Raw genomic sequence first — 9,815 nt, 5'->3', positions numbered from 1 at the left:
GGAAGGAAGTGTTCCCATACGAACCATAAATCGAGAAACAACTACGACAATTGAGGAAGGAATGAAATCTCCCCAAGAATACAGAGAAGCTTGGGCAATCCTCAACCAAGGAAGTTATGGTGGGAGATGAGGATAATGTTGATTTGGCTGCAAGAGAGGCAGCCCAATAAAGAGAAAAAGCTGCACGAGATGTTGAGGAGACAGCTCTTCGAAATGCACAACTTGTCTATGAAGAGGAGAGGGCTCGAAGAATTGCTCATAATCTACCTTTGGGTGCAGACCAATTCGGAATTATAGCTCTCGGTGTTAGGCGACCACTGGGTGATTATGCTAGACCGATCTACAACCAAGGCTTATCAAGTGTGAGACCACCTCCAGTTGCAGCTAATAATTTTGAGTTAAAGCAGGGGTTGCTTCAAACTCTTCAAAACAACTGTGTCTTCAGAGGAAAGATGAACGAAGATCCAAACAATCATCTGATGGACTTCGAGGCGATTATGAACACCTTTCAATGCAATAGTGTGTCACAAGATGAAGTTTACTTAAGGGCATTCCCCTTCACACTCAAAGACGATGCAAAGCACTGGCTTCGAACCTTGCCTAATGGATCTATTAGAAGATGGGATGAGATGACCATAAAATTTCTTGACAAATATTTCTCACAAGCTAAGACGGGCAAGTTTAGAAGAGAAATACATAACTTTTCCCAGAACGAGATTGAAACTGTATTTGAAGCCTGTGAGAGGTTTAAGGAGATAGTGCAAAAGTGTCAGCATAGCGAAATTGAACTCTAAATGCAACTCCAGGACTTTTGGGATGGATTAAAACCCGCCACTCGCAGAACATTGAGCAATGCAGCTGGAGTCTCGTTGATGAAAAAGACTTCAGAGGAGATGGTCACAATTCTAGATGAGTTATCTGAGGATGCAAATCAGTGGCCCTCTGAAATTGCTGAAATAAGAAGATCAACTGGTGTTCACCAAGTTGACGCTAACACATATGTGCAGGTACAGCTTGATGCCATGGCCTAAGAAATAAGGAAGCTAGCCTTAGCCTCGATACACAGTGAGCCCCATGCAACGTGTGATATATGTGGAAGAGGGCACCCTACTCATGAGTGTTAAGCCTCAATCGAGGAAGTTAATATTGCCGGGAATTATAACTTCAATGCAATGGGTCAGAAGCACCCCGGTTTTTCATGGAGTTCACCTGGGGGTACTGCAAACGCATGGAAACAAAATAATCCCAGATTTCAAGGACAAACAACTCCTAGTTTTGCGAATCAGTTGAGGCCGCAGTTCCAGCCTCAACATTCCACTCAGCCTAGGCTAGAAGATCTGATGAAGTCTTTCATTGTCAAGACAGATAAGAGATTAGATGCTCATGGTTCATCTATCAAAGAACTTGGCGCTGGTTTGCGAAACTTGGAGAAGCAAGTGGGACAAATTGCAACTGTATTATCTGAGAGAATCCCAAGTACTCTACCAGCTGACACTGAGAGAAATCCCAAATAAACGGTGAATGATGTGACCTTGAGAAGCGGGTAAGTGTTAAAAGATCCCGCCCCTGTCCAACAAGAGAGTGTACCTAAAAAAAAGTTGATGAGCAGCTCAAAAATGAAGTTGATAAGAAGAAGAAGAAGAAAGGGAAGAAAGGAGCTGAGAAAAAGGAGGAGGAATCTTCAAGAAGGGGGGGAATCTAATGAGAGCCAGCATATGTCTGCTCTACCTTTTCTCCCAAAAGTTATATAGAGAAAAGCTGGACAAGCAGTTTGAGAAATTTCACGAGATGCCGAGACAGGTTAATGTAAACTTATCATTCACAGAAGTGCTCTCACAAATGCCAGCTTATGCCAAATTCTTGAAGGAGATCCTTACGAAGAAGAGGAAGATATAAGAGACCTCAGTGGTCAAGCTCATAGAGCATTGCAGCGCAATCTTGCAAAACAAACTCTCACAAAGGTGTGGATATCCAGTGAGTTTTACTATACCTTGCTCGTTAGGCACTCTTAATTTTGATAAATCTTTATGTGATTCTGGTTCCTCCACTAATTTAATGCATTTGTCTATTTATAGGAAGCTGGAGAATGAGATTGGAGAGATAAGGTCCGCATCAATATCGTTGCAGCTGGCCGACCAAACAACTTTGATACTTGAGGGGATAGTTGAAGATGTCTTAGTTCGGGTAGATAAGTTTGTATTTCCTGTAGATTTCATTGTGGTGAAGATGGAGGAGAACAAAGAGGTCCCCCTTATCTTAGGAAGACCATTCTTAGCGACGGGTAGAGCGATATTAGACATACATGATAGAAAGCTAATGCTTAGAGTGGGTGAGGAGACAGTGACTTTCGAGATGAATGTGAAGATGGGGTTGAGAAAGGAGAAGGCAGCTGCAAGTGTAGAGTGGAGAGTGAAAAGCTCGAAAGAGAAGGTCTCACTGATTGAGAAAGACAAGTGTGGGGTGTACCCCAAGAAAGCTGAGAAGAAGCTGTCCGCGTGGATGTGTGCACTAGTTAGGGCACGAAGAATGGAGCCCGACTTTGACTCACACCCCGACTAGAGATTCAGGGAAGTTCCTCTACCTTATGCTTTTTAATTGTGTGTCATGGGGACATGCCACAACTTAAAGTGTGGGGTGGGGGATATATTTGTATGTATGTTGTATGTATATTAATTTGGTTAGTTTCTTTTGGTTATTTGTAGTAGTTTGAAAGAAAAAAATTTGGAAAACCATAAAATATTTAAAATTATCGATTCTTCCCGACGATAGATATCATTCGACGGATTTCTTGAGGGATTAAAGTTGAAAGGAAAAGACAAAAAGATTTTCTTTTGTAGTTAGTGCAATAATTCCCCCCTTTTTTTTTGTGCCGCGGTTCTTTTCCAAGGATTTTATTTGAACCGGGTGTAGTTAGTTTTTGTTTTGTGAGAATCGTAGGAAACCGTGTGATGTGTTTTGAATTGAAAGCAATATCTCTTGACTCTATTATACCTTGAGAATAGTGAGTGCTTTAGTTGTGATGCTTAGGCTCTGTTTTTGACTCTTGTATAAGTACTTTGAATTGTATAATTTTAACTTTGCTTAACTGCTTTGACTAGAGTGTCGTGATAGTCTAATCTGGAGTGAGTTATGTGCCGGGTGTGTGTGAGGTTTTGTGTTATTCTGTGTATTACATTTGATGTCTAGAACTTAACCCGTGTGTTTACAAAGCGAAATAGTAATTTTATTCAGTCTTGGAAGTGATATAGGCATTTCTTTGTTGAGTCAATGATATGCATTTACCCACCAAATTGTTATGTATCATAGTTAACCTCGTTGAGCCTGTCATCCTGTTTCTTTGGTAACCACATTACAAGCCTTATCCATTTGTTTGAATTAACTATCTATTTGAACCAATTACCTCTCGTGAGCACTTGAAATTGAATGAACTTTGTAAAAGTTGAAGTGTGGGGTGATTGGGCTGGTGTTTGAGTAAAGCTAATGAAATAAGGAGAAAGGTGCACTGTTTTGAAAAAGTAAGATCCATTTAAATTGAAAAATTAAAAAAAAAAATACATAGTGTATTGTTGTGAAAATTATTCATTGATAAGTGGTAACTCTTGATGTATTTGTGCTTAAAGAAGTTGGGAGTTAATATATATTGATGTGAAGGTGGAGTATGGTTTCACATAAGTGTGGGGTTTTGAATGGTTAAGTATATGTATTAAAGTGCTTAGGGAGGTGTAGTCACTCTTATATCTAAAGGTATCCTACCCATCCCGCATCCTATATTACAACCAATTAAAGTCCTACTTGATCCTTGACTGAATGAGCTCAATTAGTATAGTAGTACACTACGGGCAAGCCTATGGTTCATCGTTTATGGCATATGAATGTTATTTCTGAGAGTGAGTGAATTCTGTCTATCTTGAGTTCCTAGTTGTTCTTAATGTTTATTGTATGTGGAACTACTCTCTTTTGTTGTGAAGGCACTTGATTCATGAAGGAAAGATAATGCTTGACCTCTATGTTGGAGTAAGTGAGCGGGTTAAGAATAATGCATGGAGATTTTGAGTCAAATCTTGAGGATAGGGTGTTAAACTATTGTGCTTAATCGATTTTAAATATTTTTGGTGTGATGAGTTATGTGAGTTGTTTAAAAAACAAGTCGTGTCATTATAAAGTGTAGTTTGATTGCTCGAGGACGAGCAATGGTTTAAGTGTGGGGTGTTGATGGTAGGCTATAATTGAATTTTTTAGTCTCTTATCACACTCTAATTTATTGCACTTTAATTGAGTTTGAGCGTTAATAGCTAGTGTTTTGCACTAATTATGTGTTTTATGCCTTGTAGGAGTGATCCCGAGCTATGTAGATATTATGGAATTAATTCAAGATATTCTGGAGCTTTGAAGTTTGAGTAAAAGCTTAAGGATTAAGTTGGGATCGTGTTCGGGGATCAACGGACAATCGTGCACTTAACGAGATAAACAGAGAATTGAGCAGGACGCCACCTAGGTGCGCGTACTAGGCGCGCAAGTGAGGCAGAATACCATCCAAAGTGCGCGGCCATATGCGCGAGCCTATTCCCAGGTGCGCGGCCGCGCACTTCCTATTCCAGAAAGAGTCATATTTCACGTAGGAGAAGGTGTGTTCGTTTGGGCCCGACCCTACTTGGTATATATACATGGAAAAATGGTATTTTTGGGTCTTTTGACACATCTAAGACCTAAGGAGGCTAAGAAGAAGTGGGAGAAGCAAGAGCATAAGGGATTCCATCATTCAATCCTCACTCAAGTATTTGGATCGTTGTATGTTTTCCTTTAACTTAAACTTATTTGTGATAAATTACTCCATATCTATGGAGTAGTTCTCTTTAGGGATTGATGGATTTGGTGTATTGAGAATTATTTGTGGATATTAACTCTAGTTTTTATGTATTGGATCATTTTGGGTATTTTAATTATTGCATCTATTTTCACATGTTCATGTAATCGAAAGAGGCATAACTTGTGGAGTTTTTTCATTATCTTGTTGGTTGAATTCATTGATTCTTCATAGTAATCGAAAGAGGCTAGTTGAATTATTGTTTAGACCTAGTTAGGAGGATAATCGAAAAAGGTTCTCCTAAAGACTAATCCACTATGACTTCATGCATATCTTCACCGAGCGCAAATTGGTTCATATTGTGAGGTTGAGACACAATCGAGATAGTAGTTTCTACTGAATGTTTAAATTAATAATTGAGTGAATTTGAGAGACTCACTTGAGCATTAGGAGTGAATTAACTAGAGTTTATCCCAGGCAATTATCTTTCACCTATCCAATCAACCCCTATTTTCCCCCATTGATATCTTATTTGATTACTCTTATTGCGATTGTATTTAGCCAATAGTTTAGCCTCTTAGTTAAATTTTAGTTTTAAATCGCGCAATTCTAAATTGTCAATCATCTTGGATAGCAATTAAACTAGAAGCTACGAAAACACTGTTTAAATCTAATCCTTGTGGATACGATAATATATTATACTATATTCGACTAGTGAGCATATTTAAGTATGTATTTTAAGCTCGTCAATTCCGGATCGTGACAGATACTCACTTATATAACCTATGCAGTTTATAAGTATATACCATATCAGAGAAACAACCAAGTAAATACCAAGGAATAACGGATATCATTAACAATATACATAACTAAATAAGAAGGTAATAAGCATGCTTTTCTAAATAACAAGGTCAAAAGTATATACAAATACAACAAATTTGCATATAAAGGAGATATACACCAAGTAACATTTATTCGGATACTTCTACAGATACATAGCGAGTCTATGTATGAAAAGGACCCAATTTCGCTTCAATTTTCGAATAGTATTTATATGAATGCTCCTCCATGAGTCTAAAATATATATATGCATGATGAAACTCAATATTTACATCAATCTGCCACCTTCTAAGGGTCCAACAATCCACTAGCAGGTCTCATGCATATGCAAAATGCATGAATTTGCGTATGTAGATGATATGCATGGATATTTCTATATGAGTTTAGAACGTAAATTCATGATAAAGACTTAAACTTTACAACAATTGGCACTCTCAGTTCCCAGACACTCCTAGTGTCAAACTGCACATACACAGCCCAATGTAATATGGTAATCACGAGATCCGGAGGGATGGATCTAATCCATGCGCCCGGGTATTATTGCTCCATGACCGATCATTATTATTTCATAAATCAGTCATCAACCGTACGGAATGTACCATCGTGTCATATGATCCATAATCATAGCAATTACATGGCATAAACCATTGTGCCATAATAATATCAATTGCACGACATAAACCATCGTGCTAACCTCAGTCCACATCAGAGAATCATATGTAAGGATGTATGCATATGAACAAAATATATAAATATGTGTGATGCATATGGACCGAGAAATAAACATGCATGAATGTATGCATGTGTACAAGTATGACTGCAACTACAACATGCAATCGAACATATAAGTAGTCCCATCATGTCCAAATAAGTAATCAAAAGCCTAGACATGATCTCTTGCATGAACAAGGTTGCTCAGGTAGTCATACAAATGAATAAAGCATATGTAACAATCCGATCGGTCATTTTGGGCATTTACGCTCCTTTCTATTATTTGAAGTCTTGAATAGCTTCATACGATATATTATGACTTATGTGAATTGTCAGTTTTGGTTTTTAAGTATATTGTAGTTAGTTTGGAAGAATAAAATTCAATGTTCAAAGCTTAAGTTGAAAGGTTGACCGGATGTTGACTTACATGTAAACGACGCTGGAATAGCATTTTGATTATTTCAATAGCTCTGTATGATGATTTTGGACTTAGGATTGTGCCCGTAAAATTATTTGGAAGTCCGTAGTTAAAGTGGGCTCGAAATGGCTAAAATTTTGGAAATTAGAATAGCTTCGTTATGTCATTTATGACTTATGTGCAAAATTTGAGGTCAATCGGACTTGATTTGATAGGTTTCAGCATTGAATGCAGAATTAAAAATTGTTAGTTTTCATTACACTTGAATTAGAGTGTGATTTTTGTTTTTGATGTTGTTTGATATGATTTGAGGGTCGACTAAGTTCGTATCGTATTTTAGGACTTGTTGGTACATTCGGACGTGGTCCCGAGTGGCTTGGGTGTGTTTCAGAGTGAGTTTTGAGCGAGTCTGGCCATTTCGGCACTCTGATATTGTTTTAGAACATTGGAAGTGCGGGGAGCACATTTTGGGGTGCTAAGGCAAAGGAAAAGTGCGGACCGCAGAGGAAATGTGCGGACCGCAGAATTTCTCTCGTGGCCGCAGAATTGAAATTTCTGTAGATTCGATGGTCCGACTTCGGAAACTTATATTTTTTAATCAACAAGAAATTTGGAAATGATTCAAAATGAAAGTTGTATCCCTTTGAGTCTAGTTTCCATAAAAGTATACCATTAATCATTTGGACATTTGTAGAGAAAGTGATGGTCAATTTGCTGAAGCATAATAGTGCGAGTTGCTGAAGTGCGGCCGCACAATTTGGATTGCAGCTGCAGAACCTGGGACGTGCGGCCACACAAATAAATGTGCGGTTAGCACAATGGGGATCAGATTTTGTACTATATGAATGAGGCTTTCATCTCATTTTTCATATTTGAACTTTGGGAGCTCGGTTTGTGGCGAGTTTTCGTGGGACTTTCAAGAAATTCATCGCGGTAAATGATTCTAACTCGGATTTGGTTAATATACATGAAGATATTATTGTTTTCATCATTTAATCAGTATTTTGAGATGAAAATTTGGGGAAAATTGTAGAAATTTCATAAAATAAATTTTTGAGATTTGAATGTCGATTCGAAATCAGATTTGAGTGATACTAGTATGGTTGGATTCGTAATTGAACGGGTTATCGGATTTTGTGAGTTTTGTCGGATTCCGAGATGTGGGCCCCGCTGTCGATTTTTCGAGCGGAGTTGGAAATTTTTATAAATTGCTAAATTGTAAGTCTTGGAGTATATTTTGATTAATTTGCACGTTGTTTGAATAGATACAAATCATTTGGATTGAGTTGAGGAGATAGGAAGGCGTATAGAGGTTGATATGCGCTGAATGGAATTTCCGGAATATTGTTTTGCTTGCTCGGCAGTAGATTCGACTCGTTCGAGGTAAGTAACATCTCTAATCTTGGAGCTGAGGGTATGAACCCTGATTATACATGTTATGTGAATTGTTTGGAGGTGACGCACATGCTAGGTGACTGGCGTGTGGGCGTGCACCGTAGAAATTGAGACTCGGTTGATTCCGTAGAACTGTATAGTTAATTAACTTGTATTTTTCCATGTATTTTTATGTGTTAGAGAAACTGAGTTGTGACTCATGTTAGAAAACATGATTATTCTATTGGGACCCACCGAGATCATTGTTGTCGTTGAATTATTTGATTATAATGCAATTACATACTCAGTCATACGCATTCATTTGCATATCATATCTCAGTCTCTGTCACCATTTATTGATACATCATATCATTTTTGGGCTGATTTTTCATGACATTGTAAGCCCGAGAGACTAGAGAGATTGATGATTGAGCGTGGCCAAGGCCTGATGATGAGGATATTTATGGGATCGGGTTGTGTACCGCTGCATGTTTTATTGATTTATGCCATGATTGGCTTGTTATAGCGCTTGGGCTGAAGGAGCCCCTTTGGAGTCTGTACACACCCCCAGTGAGCGCAGGTACCTACTGAGTGCGAGTGCCGAGTGCGAGTGCCGAGCGATTGGGAGGATTGAGCGACTGTGAGGACTGCGTGACTTGGAGGACTAAGTGATTATGAGCGTTGAGTGACTGGGAGGACTGAGTGATTGTGAGGCTCTGAGAGTATGCATATGGTTTTATTTCTGAGTTGCATAGCATTGGAATGCACACTTGACATACAAGCAAAGAGATGCATTTTTCCGCATATTGTACGATGTTGCGTCATTCATCACTTCTCCTACATATTGACATGTAGGCATAGAGATGTATTTTCCTCATGCCATTTGAAAATAAAACAATTACCTGTTGAATGTTTTGGGAAAAATCACAGTTTTCAAACTTACTCTTAAAATGGTGATTTTGGTAAAAGATTTGGGTTTTCACTGATATATTTGAAAAGCAAGACTATTTTTTTGGAACTATAAACGAGCTAAGAATTTTATCTCTAAGCTACTTCTTTTATTACTTCTATTATGTTGTTATGAACTGTTGTTGGCTATTGGTGTTGGACCCTGGCCTTTGATCCAGCTCGTCACTACTTTCAACCTAAGGTTAGGTTTGTTACTTATTGAGTACATGGGGTCGGTTGTACTCATACTATACTTTTGCACCTTGCGTGCAGATATTGGGTGTTGATGTTGCTGGGATCGACAAGAGCAGGATTTGAAGACGTACATATATTCCGGTCGAAGCTTCCTCTTGTTCATGGTAGCCTTAGATTTATAAAAATCTATTTATGTACATTTCAAATAGATGATGTATTTATTTCATACCAGCTTTGTAAATTCTAATCTTAGAAGCTCGTGATTTGTACTACCAGTCCATGGGAAAGTTTTATATAAAAGTGGTGTATTATCATTTCTTATCTTAATAAATTTTATTAAGCTGGATAGTGGTTAATTGGCTTACCTGACTAGTAGGGTTAGGTGCCATCACGACTAGGTGGATTTTGGGTCGTGACAAGTTGGTATCAGAGCTCTAGGTTCATAGGTTCTACAAATCATGAGCAAGTGTCTAGTAGAGTCTTGCGGATCAGTATGATGACGTCCATACTTATCTTCGATAGGCT

General features: G+C 38.3%; 1 non-coding gene across 1 annotated transcript; it reads right to left on the bottom strand.

The window, feature by feature from the left end:
* Positions 1-677: 677 nt before the first annotated feature.
* Positions 678-784, bottom strand: LOC142167716 (small nucleolar RNA R71). The gene has a single exon (XR_012697803.1). It is a non-coding gene; the product is annotated as a small nucleolar RNA R71 (small nucleolar RNA).
* Between the last annotated feature and the right edge of the window lie 9,031 nt (positions 785-9,815).

Source organism: Nicotiana tabacum, chromosome 12, assembly GCF_000715075.1.
Source record: "Nicotiana tabacum cultivar K326 chromosome 12, ASM71507v2, whole genome shotgun sequence".
Lineage (NCBI taxonomy): Eukaryota > Viridiplantae > Streptophyta > Magnoliopsida > Solanales > Solanaceae > Nicotiana > Nicotiana tabacum.
Note: the sequence above shows the minus strand (reverse complement) of the source record. Positions and strands in the feature narration are given on the sequence as shown.